Source organism: Dermacentor albipictus, chromosome 1, assembly GCF_038994185.2.
Source record: "Dermacentor albipictus isolate Rhodes 1998 colony chromosome 1, USDA_Dalb.pri_finalv2, whole genome shotgun sequence".
In the NCBI taxonomy this organism is placed as follows: domain Eukaryota; kingdom Metazoa; phylum Arthropoda; class Arachnida; order Ixodida; family Ixodidae; genus Dermacentor; species Dermacentor albipictus.
This window is the reverse complement of record NC_091821.1, coordinates 378673781-378689595: the sequence shown is the minus strand read 5'-3', so window position 1 is coordinate 378689595 and position 15815 is coordinate 378673781. Positions and strand designations below refer to the sequence as shown.

Sequence of the window (15815 nt, the reverse complement as noted above, 5' to 3'; positions counted from 1 at the left end):
CATTCTTTGATTGACAAGCGTTCTGGTTGCTACTCAAGGCCTCCGTAAGCGTCCAGAGGAAACGTGGACATCCGTTAAAAGTAAGTGCTATGTCATCAGTGTGGGTGTAAGCTCAAGCATACGATACAAAGCCCCCGTCGTGGCTCGTGCGCCTATTCAACTATTATAGACCCTGAAAAAGCCATTTAAAACTTGACAAGCGACTGCAATATATTACAAAGTTCCTTGTCTTTACATACTCTCCAAATATCATGTTTGTGCCGGAGACTAAACCTACAGCTCATAACTTCGTGTCTGCTCTCAAACCCGTTCCTGTCTCTGCTCTCTACACGTCCAACAGTTTTCATAGTTGCGTTGCGTCAGCTATTGTCTCGGCGCACTGCATACGCGCGGCACCTCCCGCCCGAAGCTCCCGGTGTGGACACAGCGACAACACAGACTCGTGCCGTGCTAATCTCGTAAAGACCACGACAAGGACCACTAAAGTATCGGCTTCCCCCGCAGAGAAGAGGCGCCTGCGCTACGCTCCTCGTATACGCGAGAGCCAGTGGTCAAAGCCGATAATCCAGAGTAAACAAGCAGCGGGCACGCGACACACAATGGGCCACCAGTGGGGCCCCCTCCCCCTGCACGTCCCCCCCTTTTTTCTACTGCTGTGTGGCCACTGCCTGCGCAGTTCCCTCTGCCTTGGCGCCTGCCCGCAGGCTGGTAGCGCCTAGCGCGCGCGCACAGCGGAAAGTGCTCAATCATTTGCGAGCGAGCGCTGCGGAGTAAGACATTTCCTCGTTTTTTCCCAGCACCCCACGGAGCAGAAGCCCATGCCCAAGAGCACCCGGTGGTCGTTATTTATTATTCCGAATAGCGGAGAGTTCCGGCTCTTCCCGAGCTCTTGAGATTCGCCGCCAAGTGTTACGGCACACTCGGAAAGGGGGCGGGAGCGCGGGGTGCGAGAGTGCGGGAGGTGTTGTAGCACTGCACTCTTGCCAACCGCGCCTGTACCGCGTCTCTGGAGGGTACATGCACGAGCCCTTGCGGCGGTAGCGCGTTTTCTCGAGTGCATAGAGAGTATCGCAAGTTTCGGTCGATGCTCACTGCAGCGTCCTGGCTCTCGGCTTTTAGCGCGGAACCCCTGCGGAGCTGAATTTCTGCTCTCGTTTGTGAATCGCGTGCCTGCATGAATGTTCAGCGTTATGCAGATCGGCCACCGAGCCCTGCTAAATACGTTTTAGCATAATAGTGATGGTGCACATGGTGATGATTGTGCTACAGGCGGGGTAAGCGTGGCAGGCTATAGGGAGACCTGAGCATGTCTTCAAGTCCGTGTCATAGGCATCCGCCACCAAATTATTCAGTCAGTTGAGACTCTCTCAGAAGTGTCGGTAAAATGCGTAACACTTCCTTGTACGCTATTCGTGGCCGTTCCGGGAGAGCTATAGCTGTTGAGCATGCTCGTGAGGAAGTTCTTTTCTTCTCAAGCTGTCCAGAAGGTTTTTCCTTTCAGAACGAAAATGCTTGAAGGTGAAGTGCTTAATATGCCCACTTCGTTGCAGTCAGTGCAAGATGGACATGCAGCGAGTCTTATCATGGAGCAAACTCAGTAGGAGAGGACTCCGGATTAATTTTGGTCACCTGAAGTTCTTTATTGTGCACGTAAAGCGAAGTACGCGAGCGCTTTTACATTTCGCCCCCATCGCTATGTGCCGCATCGGCCGGGACCGAACCCACCATCTCGAGCTCAGCAGCGCAAAGTCATAACCACTGGCCTAATGCCGTCGCGGGTCACGCTATATATAGATACGTACAAAAGTGCTCACTGGTAACTAAGCAGCGACGCTTGTTGATTTCAGGCCTTCATTTATTAACGCAGTGCATTGCAAATGCTTGACTGCTAGAGCTACGTCGCGGCTTGAAGCATACATTTTCTTAAATGCGATAGCAATAAAGGACTTGAGAACAACTACTGTGTCAAATAATACGAGTTTATGGGCCTCGGTGTACGCACGAAACGCGGACAGGCTTTGCCAATTGCTGACAAAAAATATTTAAAACAAATCAAAGTGTCGAGTGGGAAGATACCTTTAAAAGATGGGTTTCCATGCTCTGGGAGTGCAGAAACGCTCCGCCCGACTCTACCTCCGACAAGTGAAGGAAGACCCTACGAAGCCCGCTCCTAGAAGACAAGCGATGGGCCGTCCAGCAGGCTCGCGCAGCGGCCGCCAGGTACTGCCTGTCGGTCCCTGCTTGGGAGACGCCCACTGCGCGCTGACGTGCGTCCTGCAGGACCTTTATTAAAGTTTGTCCAATTCAAATCCATGGAAGTTTACGCACCCTTCTCAATCTCGTGCGCCTATAATTTATTCTCTAAAGATCGTATTTGATTGGAGGTGGCGTATACGCGTAGTCAGCATTTCTACAGAATGCGAAGAGCGCTTGCGCGAAGTCTCTTGCGCGAGGCACGTGCTGGCCTCATGCGGAGAAGAACACGGCAGAAGCTGGTGCACGTTTTCGAAGCGACGGAAAACAAATCGCAGGTCAAGTTTGAATTGGCGTAGCGTAACGTTTTCTGATTTGCTGGCATTCGCCTGCGGCACCACCCGCATTTTACTATCTCACAGAAAAAAAAAAAAAGAGATCGCATACCATAGCACGCCGTGGGAGTAAGAGAGAGAGAGAGAGATCTGTGCGGTACCATTCGGATGAATTCGCATGGTATATTGTTTGAAAGTCGAACCTGAACCCAAACAAATGTTTATATATAATTACGATATTATCGGTAGATACCCGAGAGACGAGCCGCCATGAGAACGACGACGAAGTGGGTCTGTGCCCTTGGCGCGAGTGAATGTCGGCCTGGCGCTCTAGCTCCAGTCTAGTGTAAATAGTCTGTAAATAGCCTCTTTTGTCTGTGTCTTTCTACACGTAACATTCTGGTGGAGGTCAGCGATCCCCGTCCTCGCCACGGAACTCCGGAGTGGTCGGTACGTTGAGCTTGTCGCCATGCCTCCCGGTGACGAGCCCGCCTCTGCAACGGCTTCGGCTGGTCCGACTGCTCCCGTCGTCACGGTTGCCAATATACCAACAATATATATATCTCTACTTCAACAGCGGCGGTGCTACCTATTGAAGAAATTGATTCTGGAATAAAATAATGGACACGCAGATTCCTTTTCAACGGGCTCTGTTAAAACGTCCCCCCTTTCTTTCTGCCTAGTACTTTCGGGGAAGCGTGATCAGCTAGGCCAAACAATGTAGTTTCAGCTCGCGGTAAATGGGCCGACGCTCCTGTTTGCTTTCTGCTGGTTCGAGTGCTTACGTTGCCTTCCAGAGGGTTTGCTTTGCACAGGCCTGGAAGCGCATCGCGCTCAGAGGTTTCTGCGGGTGCTCTTTCGCGCTCGCGAGAAGGACTGATTTACAGCACAAATTATTTATAAACTCTCATTAGTTGCAGAGCACCATAAGCATAATGAATTCTTAATGAGGATTACGGGATGGACTGGGCAAATGAATTTGTTGTATTTCTTTGTTGGCAGGCGCTGGGGCCAACCTTCATTTTTCGTAAAGAAGGTCCTATGCGCAGCGCTCGTTGAAACGATAAAATTGAGATGGTTTGGACAAAAAGCGGATATTAAAATACATGATTCATCACTACAGGAGTAACACTTTGCTCGCAACCGAACTGTGTAGCTATTGATTGCAGCTGTCGTAACTTTTTTTTTCTTGAGTTGATGTGGTGTAAGAATGCACTAGGCCGTCTAGGCCAGAAAATTATGACGAGTTTCGAGAGAGAGATAGAGAGAGAGAAAGAAAGAAAGAAAGAAAGAAAGAAAGAAAGAAAGAAAGAAAGAAAGAAAGAAAGAAAGAAAGAAAGAAAGAAAGAAAGAAAGAAAGTTGTTCTTTCTACAGTCGAGTTCAGTGCCCCGGCCGTCTCTGTGTGAATTCTCACATATACGCATTCCACTTCTCCATTGGAATTAGGTTTACAATAGAAGAAGATTATTAAATGAATTTCAGTGAAGGCTAAGATTCAGTTTTATGCATAAATGAATAACCGATAGCGCCGCTGGACAATGAGGGACAGTGAAGTTCTTGAACTAAAATTTTTGTGAAGGAATTTCCAACGTGGCCGTTGCGCGCCGCGTGATCGATACGTCTACGAAAGCACTGTTGCGATCCTTTAAATACGTAACACGGTTTACCTACAGTAAACAAATGATCGGCAGAGTGCACGGAAATGCTTTTGTTAAAGCATTTTACAAATACGGACCCATCGCCGGCCTCTATTGTGCGAAACACTTAGCTCGTTTAGTCCGGTTGAACATGACGCCGCCGAACAGGCCTGCTCGCGCGTATTATAATATTCTTCAACAATTACTAATTTCTCACGCCCGGGCTCTGGGGAGGACCTCTCCGGACTGACCCTTAAGAAACGCGTAAGTGCGGTACACATCCCCATGCCCGCACGTTAGAAGGATTGGGCTTGCGAGGGGAAGACAACGACAACTCCTCTAGCGAACACGGGAGAGGGAATGATCGTCGATAGGGCGTGAGGCCTGGCCGTGTGCTGCTCTCTGTCGCGACGGGAAGCGGCAGCGGGCGTTGTTCGCGTTTATTTAAACCCGACACTTGGTCGTCGCTGCGCTTGACGACCGGGGTGAGGGTTGAGTATAGAAACCGCTGCGGTGAGAAAACGACGTCCCGCTGGGTCGTTGTCGTGTGGCGCGTCGCGTCGATGTTCCCGAGTAGGACAAATGTAGTATGGGGCCGCGCGCGGTACGGGCAGGAGTGCGCCTCCTGCGGTGCGCTCGACATTCAGGAAGGCGCGAAAGTCAGCTCCAGTAGTTCGAAATTTCTCACTCGTGCGTCACTTCGGACGCGTGACGGTCGACACTGACGGTGAGCGCGCTGCAGGGACTTGGTTGCCGGCGAAGCAAATGAGGGCGTGCTCTTTCTGCTGCGCTCTCTTCTCTGCTCTCAGTATACGTTCTTCAGGCCGGCTTTAGAGGATGCTGCCGGTATTTAGAGTCGTGCTTCATCATTTTTCCCACGGTCACTCGTGATGCTTGGTGCTTTGCTTCCTTTGAGCGGCCGCGCAGTTGAGGAATCGATATCTGACTCTAGTGAGTTTCGTTTTTTCTTCTTCTACTACTACTACTACTACTACTACTACTACTACTACTACTACTACTACTACTACTACTACTACTACTGCTAACTGCTACTGCTGGCTGTTACTGCTACTAATATTACAACTGACTAACTACTGCTACAAATGGCTGCTGCTGTTGCTGCTGCTGCTACTACTACTACTACTACTACTACTACTACTACTACTACTACTACTACTACTACTACTACTACTACTACTACTACTACTACTACAACTACTACTACTACTTTTGTCGTTGTTTGTCGTTGATACAATGTGCCCTCCTACGAAAACCTTCCTTAACCTAACATTGACTTTGCTGTTAAGAAAGGAACAAAAGAAGGCGTGTTCCCGGCCCTTCATGATGCATCCTGCCGGCGTGCCTGACGGCGAGGGCCACTTCAGCGACAGCATTCGCAAAGGGAGAGGGCACCGCGCTATGTGTATGTAGTTCGGCGCGTCGCGCTCAACCGTCCATCTTCATTGCGACCAATCAAGCCTTCATGAGAACGGCGCTGACGTCATCGCAAACCAGAATAGCGTATTGTGCAATGCGTCTGGGACACATAGCGACGATTTCTTCGACTTGAACGTTGCCTGCTTTGCGTTCGCGCGTAGTAATGCGTTGATGTGGCAACTGCTGTCGTACTCCGGAAGGAATTAACGCGGTCTAAGGTTTTGCTGTGAATTATATAAAAAGAAAGCACGTAGGGCCCAACTGCGTACAATCCGTGAAAAGAGAAGCACGGACAACAACTCAGCCTTAGGGGTATTGAAAACACAACGTTTTCTTTACACTGACAATAATTGCGTGCATATGATGCGTGTTTCTGCATTAAGAGAGCTGATGTAAGCGAATCAGACGCATCGTTCATCCAGCGGTTCCTACTGCTTTGAAGAGCGAATGCACTGTTTGGTTGAAGAGAAGAGAAAACAAGGATAGGAGAAGCAGGGAGGTCAACCAGAACAGCATCTGGTTTGCTACACTACACTGGAGGTTGAAATGCTCTCATGGCATAGCTATGCGAAAGGAAAGCACGTGCGCATTCGAAGAAATGAAGCGAGAAGTTATTGTTACAATACATATACACGTCTTGCGACGGGCACCGTGACGTAGTGGCTTTCGCGCCTAACCTTCAGGAGAGGGCAAGGAGGGAGAGGGGGGGGAAGTCAGGAGGCGAAGAGGGCTTCTGAGACCGGAGCCGCTCCCTCCTCAATCGTGCGCCCTCTTGTCCCAGGAGGAACTCGCAGCCGACGAGTCTCTCTTTATTGGACGTAATTGTTGCCGTTTCCTCAATCAGGCGCCAGCGGAGCTGGTGGCGGTGTCGCGGGCCTGCTCTGTAGTAGTAGTGGTGGTCATGTGGCCGCCATGCAGTCGCGTCACTTTCGCAACCGCCCCCAGTGGAGTGCCTACAGGCGGCAGAAAATGCGTGCGAGATTTTCGGGGAGCAGCCTTTCTTTCTCGGCGCCCGCTCGCAGACTATGGCTACTTTATCGTGTTTCTTTATGTTTGCGAATAAGCAAAACAGCAAAGGCAGGACGTTGTTACAACGTTTCTAATTGAGTACTCCGTTCAATAGTTCGATGCATCAGCTGTGTTGATTCTCTTGCATTTATTTTGCGTTTCCTCCGGCCTCTCAGGTCCTCTTACAACAGGTCCTCTTGCAACAGTTTCCTTGACCGTCTCGAAGAGGATACTGTCCTTCGTTGCTTCTTTCCTCAGGAGACCGAATGTAGGTGCCATGGGCATAGATTGCCCGATGTAGGACTTACAAAGGAAGCTGCCGGGGAAGAGGCTCGTGGAAACACTAAAGAGGATAAAAATGAAGGCTTGTGTAGGCCTGACTAAAGTTAAGATGAAAACGCTCTACGAATACGGGATCAAGTCGCCGTGGGCCACATTGCAAGCTTTGATGTAAGTTTGGGGCTACAGAACTGTTTGTCGCCAATCCCTTGTGCCTACCATGGCGAAAGGTGCTCTGACGAAGCAGTCTGGACAAACAAACACAGACTACGCTCATGGAATTGTCCCCTTTGCGCCGTCGAAAGCACATAAGCGAAGTTGGAACGTTAGACGAACTAGTCAGAGGGAAGAGGTTAGCACAACAGTCGAAACAAAAGCTAGTACCCGAGACTGCGAGGCGGGCAGACACTTATGCGGGGACCTAAGTTTCGGCGACATGACAATCGCGCAGCCAATTGAGTTAAAGTACCTAAACTTGAAACTGCGGGGTCAGGATGGGCCATAAGCGCAAGGGGCATGTCAAACAAACAAGGCACTGACTTTCAACTGATGTTTATTCAAAGCTTAACAGAATGTGCCAGGGCCAGAATGCACAAAGCTGTTCGTTCTTAAGCGTTCTTTGTCATTTGCTGGCCGCACTTGCTAATGATACTTGGAGCATCAGGATTGCCCGGGAATTTGCTCTTAGGAACAATTCTATCGCGATTATATTTTGTGAAGACGGGCCCAGGTGTTTTATTTTAGGGGTAACAAAATTTTAATATATCGCTTGTGGCATGAAGTATAGTTCTATTCCTTGAGTTGGATTACTATAAAAGGCGGACGTTATTTGCACGAGAAATGAAAATACGTAACTGAATAAATGCCAATGTCTTGTTAATTAATTTTTAAGCTAACTTCTTTGTGACACTTGTCATGATTTACAAATTATAATGGATGAGCTCGCACGGCAGATCCACTTAGAATGAATTTCGAGGATGACACCATTTTGTAGATGTTCGTTCCCAAGATCTGTGCGACGAAATACATTAACGTGCACCCGTTGACTTTGAGCTGTACCTAGGAATAAGAATGGGCTCGGGTGCGTTTGGCAGGCATTCTCAGATCGTGAACAGCAGGTTGCCATTATCCCTCAAGAGAAAAGGGTATAACAGCTGTGTCTTACCCGTACTCACGTACGGGGCAGAAACCTGGAGGCTTACGAAAAGGGTTCTACCTAAATTGAAGACGACGCAACGAGCTATGGAAAGAAGAATGATGGGTGTAACGTTAAGGTATAAGAAAAGAGCAGATTGGGTGAGGGAACAAACGCGAGTTAATGACATATTTGCTGAAATCAAGAAAAAGAAATGGGCATGGGCAGGACATGTAATGAGGAGGGAAGATAACCGATGGTCAATAAGGGTTACGCACTGGATTCCAAGGGAAGGGAAGCGTAGCAGGGGGCGGCAGAAAGTTAGGTGGGCGGATGAGATTAAGAAGTTTGCAGGGACGACATGGCCACAATTAGTACATGACCGGGGTAGTTGGAGAAGTATGGGAGAGGCCTTTGCCCTGCAGTGGGCGTAACCATGCTGATAATGATAATGACTTTGAGCATTAATGCATAAAACTGCGTTTTCTTAAACAACAACAACAACAACAACAACAACAACAACAACAACAACAACAACAACAACAACAACAACAACAACAACAACAACAACAACAACAACAACAACAACAACAACAACAACAACAACAACAACAACAACAACAACAACAACAACAACAACAACAACAACAACAACAACAACAACAACAACAACAACAACAACAACAACAACAACAACAACAACAACAACAACAACAACAACAACAACAACAACAACAACAACAACAACAACAACAACAACAACAACAACAACAACAACAACAACAACAACAACAACAACAACGACAACGACAACGACGACGACGACGACATTGAACAACCGTGGATTTTCACCCCAAGCTTGGCGGCATTTATGTCAAAACTGGTACAACAGTATGAAAATTACTTTCATGTGGATGTGCCATGAGAACTCACTGACGTCATTCGGCATATCAGAACACGTGCCTTAAAGTAATTTTTAAATAATGCAAACCCCCGCTGCAGTTGAGTGGTTATGGCGTGCCGCTGTAGATCGCGGGTTCGACCACGGCGGCCGCATTCCGGCGGGAGTCGAGTGCGAAAATGCCCGTTCACCGTGCATTGTGTGCACGTTGAAAAACCCTGGTTGGCTAAATTAATCTGTAGTATATCCTACCGCCTCATAATAAGGTCGTAGTTGAAGAGCGTAAAACCCTAGAATTTAACGTAAAGCTTTGGGTAAAGTAACTCTAAAATAAAACACACTATATGCGCACACTGAGGAAAGAATAAATAAAGATAGACAATGCCAAAAAGAGATCAAGTTAATCTTGTCATCTCTGGTGGGTGAATGTACGTACGTGAAGCTAGAAGAATTCTTTTCGAGACAAATAGAGACAAAGGAAGGAGTGCCGACGCATTTTTTTTTTCTCGGGATGAATTTCTTCCACTTCGATAATTCTTCACGGGCAATTGGGACTGTTGTGGCTTACAATGATGCAAGATGTCAAAGTACGGCGATCACCTGAGAGATTGCGTTCACCTTTGTTGCAAACCAACTTGTCATGTTCTTTCAGCCGGTTGTTGAAACGTCTGCCCGTCTGAGCAATGCAACTTCTCACGCACTATTGCAGGATCTATATAAACTAAGCAGTGCGCGCGCTGAACGTGTACCACTTGCGGCGAATGTCAGTTGAAGCTGCGTAATGCTTTTCTTGGGCGAGTAGCTTTTTCTACAAAGATGTGAAAGTGTCACAAGAGAATTCTCGAGAGCGTTCACAAAAAACCGCAGCACACTCTCGTTGGCCGATCTGCTTCTGTTTATCAGAAGTATATAATGAATATAAAGAAAGACTGCCAATCGTTGTTGTTGCCTGGCATTCAGGATTATTGATTTTCTCAGTACTTAGCTTTTCTCTGTAGGGCTTTGGGAATACGAGTATGTTCGGACTTCTGCAGGTGTTCTATCTGCAATGCATGCAAAGCTAAAGTGTACGACGTGCCGACAGTATACGTATCTAAGCAACCGCATACATGAACACATATCGATGATATGCTCCTTTTGACTAATTTCGAATAAGCGATACGATGCGACAAAAACAAATTGTCACTTCTGGTTGCAAAGATCCTCGCAGAGAAATTTATCCTAGTATCGAAAACTCCAAGTGAACTGCTTTGTTGCACCTCATGCATCAGTATACCAATGGTTTTAGGCAACCTCTATAAGATGCATTGGACGGATGACGCTCCCGCGTTGAAAGAGTGGTTGTCGGTATCAAAGGTAACAAGAAAATTGTCATCAAAACGAAATACTATGAAAATATGCTACCTTTGCAATCACTCGGACCCCTCCCTCTCGAGGTGCGTCAGTAAAATTTTCACACCCACAAGCGCTATATATAGGGTTCTGGCTATATGGTCCTGTGCTTACACCCTGTATCTAGATTATTACGTTGCCATCGCGGATAAGAAAAATAGAGTTCAGATAAACCGATATCGAGAGAAGGACGCCATCTGCAGTAAATCAAGCTCCAAGTTCTAAATATTCAGAAGTACAATTCTAAATATCCCTCAACGACCGGCTAACACAGCGTGACAGCCTAGTTCGCAGGGCAGGCAATAGTAAGCCGATGCTAGTCTATACAAGTTGTGGGGGCTCGCCTTGGTTTGATAACTGCATCATAATACGCCGCCATAGCGACAAATGCTCGTGATAAATATCGAAATGGCAGCAATTACTTCTACAAAAAGACAATTGCGTCAGCGCATTATCCGTGTCTTGGAACTAAGGTCTCCAACTTTAGCGCGCTGAATAAATCAATCTACTCTGTCATGCGGGCCATAAGTTTTCGCATTGATAGGACTGAACTACTCTTCGAAGTTTGGAATTAGAGATCTGCGCAAGGTTCTTTACGAACGAGTCATTCATTTCTGGAAGGTTTCATTTAAGCGGTAAGAACTGCTTGCTATATTTACTACGCTCTAGTACAATGACCCTAAAAGGCATGCCTACATTCAGTGCTTTTTGCCGCAAGGAATGTATCTGGCTTCTTCTTATAACACTTTTCAATAACTTTTTCAAACCTGCAAAACTGGAGCCTATTGAAGAGCTTCCTCGCCTCCGTCCTACATTTAGTCAATGACGCACCGAAGATGCGAATGAACAAAACATCAATGGCGACCATCGCTTTTTTTATAGATTACGTCTGCAGGTAGCGGCGCGTGATCTCATTTTTAGTCTGATTGCTCAAGGTAGAGATGATGTTGACCCAGGTAAGTATACTCACACATCTCATCTCACTGTCATTGCTGGTAGTCTTGCTACGCATCAAAACATCATCACCATCCTGAACACGCATGTCACTGTCCTTGTCGGCAGTTAACACCGCCGGCCGCCTCATAAATGCAGAAAGTTTCGGCGCACTAATGTTAGGCCGCACTGCACATCTGTGACTGAAGCTTAGAGCACGGCAGCCGACATTCTGGGGTGTGTGTGCGGGGGGGTGGGGGGGTGGGGGGAGGGGGGCAAGATGTCCCCTGCAGAGAGGATGTGAGTATTGGTGCCAGGCGTCTTCGCGGGCTGTATAGCTCAAAGTTGAGACAACGTACACTTTAAATATACCTCGACGACCGGCTAAGACAGCGTGACAGCATAGTTCGCAGTGCAGGAAATAGTAAGCTGATGTTAGTCTATAGAAGTTGTGGATGATCACCTTAGTTTGATATGGGCATCATTATGAGCCGCCACAACGACAGGAGCTCGTGACAAATATCGAAATGGCAGAAATTACTTCCATAAAAGGCAATTACGTCAGCGCGTCATCCATTCTTTATCACACGAATAAATTTTGTTACCTAATGAACGTGCCCTGACGACGTAATGACAATATTATATAATCTAGTTCTCCATTTGGTATTGTCTTGCTGCATTTTTCTCCCAGAGTATGCATATATTCTGTATCTTGCAGTTTGTATATACTTCTGTATATTTCTGCATATTTTTTTAACTTTGAATAAACACGTTGAAAGTCGGCGCCTTGTTTCTTGTGCGTGTCCACTTTGCGCTAATTACCTCCTGAGCGCGCTGTTGCACGTTAAGTATCAATTACGAACTGGTGCAAATTCACTCACTGTTTACTAGAAGCAGCCTTGAGCGTCGGGGACTGAAGAACGCTACGGCCAGAGTGACCAGCATAATCTAGGCATGACCGAGTGTTTGGAAGGGTGTTTCACGTGTTCATTACTGCAGAAAGATACCAGGACAAGTGAAGGGATGAGATTACGATACACTGGTACGGCCAGCAACAATGTGTGGAACATAAACGATTTTTGTGAAAAGTTCTAGCATTCAGAAGGTTCATGCAGAAAAAATTAGGATGACAAAATGAGTGTATGATGCGACCCGGAAGAATATGGTTACTGATACATAAGAGAAACAGTCAAAAGCTGCGGATATCGTATTCAGTGTCCAAGAGGGAAGGCTGAGGTGATTTGTGCACGCGGAGTCTAGAGACGTAGCTATAGTGGTAAAAAAGCTAGGGATCACTGATTACTTTGCAAAGAGGAGATGAGATAAAAGGCGCGGGCAAGACAATTTTAAGTATGGCCATTACAGCAAGAAGCCGAGGGAAGAGTGGGCGACTGGCAGACCGACGTGGAAAAAGCTTGCCAAAACAGTGACCCAAAGTAGAAATGTGAAGATGATTTCACCCAAGTAATCGAGGAAGAGAGAGAGAGACAGAAGAAAGGGGAAAGGTATAGGGAGGTTAACTAGAGGGGAAGATCTGTTTTGCTACCCTACGCAGGGGAGAGAGAAGAGAGGTAGGTAAAGTTACAGGAAAATAAAGAGAGAAATAAAAGCAGCACTGACACTGTAACACTCGGTTACTGTCACCGAATAATAAATATCACCGCATATGTACTATCACCGCACATAATCGAGGAAAGCTACTATTATACTAGTAGATTTCCTAACTCTACTGGAATGTCTCGTTTACAATGTACAGCGTCCGGTCACGTTCACGTCGCCTTGTCATTGCTTAGTCCGGATGAGTGTACCTATCGCCTTGTTTACGGAGCAACAGTATATTGCCTCTGATGCGAGGTGAACCGCAACAATTGGTTTTATTGCGATATCAATTATATGGACACTCCAGGCGCATTTCTGCCGTCGCCGTGAGGTCTCGTATAAAGTCAAAGGGAGATAAAATCGTCGCCGCGCGCCGTATGCTATATGTGCGAGCGAAAGCGTGTGAGGGTGAGCCGGCGATCGCGGCTCAATCTCGAGCACGTAACGGAGGAAAGCGAGGAAGAAGCGCGCCGTCTTCCGTCGCGCGCAATGTTCCAGGGAGAGGGGCGTTCTACTGCGGGCAACCCGGGTGGCCGCGCCCTGGCCGCTGTATCTTGAAAGCCATCTGTGACGGGTACAGAGGCCGCAGCGCGCTGTGTTAAAAAAAAAAAAATAAATTACGTGGTTTTACGTGTCAAAACCACTTTCTGATTATGAGGCACGCCGTAGTGGAGGACTCCGGAAATTTCGACCACCTGGGGTTCTTTAACGTGCACCCAAATCTAAATGCACGGGTGTTTTCGCCCCCATCGAAATGCGGCCGCCGTGGCTGGGATTCGATCCCGCGACCTCGTGCTCAGCAGCCAAACACTATATAGCCACTGAGCAACCACGGCGGGTGCGCTGTGTTTCCGCGGCTGTGTTTCCGCAACGAAGACCAATTTGCTCACTGCTGCTACCGCGCTTCCTGACTCCAGCTTTTTGACAGCGAGTTCCCGCGGTCGTCGAGTAAGATATGTTCATGTTTGCTTGTGCGCGCGTGACACGATGCTTATTAATTTGATTAGTATACCTATCTTTACAAGTTTATACGGTCGATAGAACTACCATCCTTACTTAATTCGTATAGCTGTCCACTAATTTACTATTGCAATCGATGCTTCGCCTTTCGGGCGTTCAAAACTGCGGCTTTCTTTGAAATTGTGATGACCTCGGGAGCTGCGGCGCATAATTTTGTTTTTGTATTTGTGAATGTGTGAACTGTTTCATTTTTACCCTCATAAAACAACCAGGGTATCAATTCGGCGAAAGCAGCACTTATACCACACTTATTCAAATATTCTTCCGGCCCTTCACCAGCAGTTGCGGGCGCTCAAAATACTGCTTCGACGAGAAAAATAACAACACTATGAATGGTTAAGGAAGATGCATGCGTTGAATAACACATTTATATGCACTTGGGATCCCAATGTTCTTGTGGAATTACAGAAAAATAAGAAATGACTTGATAGGCGATCTGAAAAAAGGTAAGCATGCTCACTTTGAGCGTTTTTTCACGTGAATCACGCGAACTGAAGAAAATAATGTAGCAAAGGGAAGCGACGACAGCGTACTGATATAAACACATTGCAAAATAAATTAGCGTCGTATTGTGTTACATCGTTAATTTAACGCAATCAAGCGAAATTTTTTCCGGTTGGTTTAAAGCTCGCGCGCGTAGTGCCATTCTATGAGTGTGGCGAAGAGAAACAGCTAGTTCTCAAATCACCGCCAACCTGCAGCTTTAAATGTATTTTTCAAAATATTTGAAGAGGTACTTCATGACAGGCTGTTAAATTTTTTTTTCATCGTCACAATATAACCGTGATATCACAATACGGCTTCTAAAAAAACAAAACAAAAACAAAAAATAAAATAAAGGAAGCCTTCTGAGGAAGGTATACTGCGTGTAAAAGATAAAATAATTGCTAACATCGAAGAAAAGCTTTACATTGGGATCATTTTTACGCGTAAAAGAACATTTCACTCCATCAACCTTCAATTAAGCAGGAAAATTATGGCATACATGGCAACGTAGCTGACCTAATATGAAGCTATCGCTGCAATCGTAAATAATTTGTACATGTGGAAGTTACTGCTTACAATAAGATGTTAAATAAGAAAGAAGTTTCACAAGGCTCGAAAGTAGGCCCACTTTTGTTTTGAATAAGTGTTAGGGACATTGTACAGATACAAGATTCACCAGAAATAGTATTATATGACAATGGCGCAAATCTCTTTTTTTTTTTTCATGCAGCCCTAAAGAACTAGAGTGAGGCGTGACTAAGCATTTGCTGTTGCTAAATTATTGGCTAAATGCAAATAAACTGCAGTTAAATACAGAAAGGACAACTTACATTATCTTCCGGTCAAGGAACAAAACACTTAACTTCGAGCCCAACATTATCTACGACGGTGCCTTATTGAAGCGTGTTATTAACGAAAAGTTTTTACGAGTATAGTTTCATGAAGAGTTATGATGGAACGCGCACATGTAAATAATCATTGTACAGAACTTTCTAAATCCCTTGGCATGATGTACAGAACAGTGCATTTGCTACAGATCTGGCTCAAGGAACAAGTCTACTGCGCCCCCCCCCCCTTTTTTTTTAAAATTCGAAGCTCTGCTCTGGAGCTCTGGTTTGGGGTACGACAACGAAAGCACATAATAAAAAAAATATTTGCCTAACAGAAGAGGATGTTAAGTATTTATGCTAATTATCCCAGGTTTCTTCTGAATTTGCGAAAAACCCTGTTATTCAGCAATTACTCTGTACTTAGGGCAGACCAAATATATTACACGAAGGCACTCTGCTACACACACCAGAGAGAGTTTATCGAGGAAACGCAGTGAGGTGGGCCTGAGGTGATGTCATATAGCTTGCTACTACGCTCAGAGTTAAGAGGGGAAGAGGAGAGGGGTATATTGAGATGGGTATGAGAAGCGGTGATGAGGAGAGTCTTAATAGATTGCGATTATGCGAGT

General features: G+C 46.4%; 1 protein-coding gene and 1 long non-coding RNA gene across 4 annotated transcripts in view; one reads left to right on the top strand and one right to left on the bottom strand.

The window, feature by feature from the left end:
- The window catches only part of LOC135900261 (retinal homeobox protein Rx-like), a 63313-nt gene that overhangs the window by 25348 nt on the left and 22150 nt on the right, over window positions 1-15815 (top strand). The window lies entirely within an intron of this gene.
- Window positions 1-15815, bottom strand: part of LOC139054627 (uncharacterized) — a 38816-nt gene that overhangs the window by 6654 nt on the left and 16347 nt on the right. Inside the window, exon 3 of one of the 3 annotated variants that reach the window (XR_011511370.1) lies at window positions 2077-2283. The exons of the other annotated variants lie outside the window; for them this stretch is intronic. This is a non-coding gene — a long non-coding RNA (uncharacterized lncRNA). The remainder of the gene's footprint in view (window positions 1-2076; window positions 2284-15815) is intronic. 3 annotated transcript variants of the gene reach the window in all.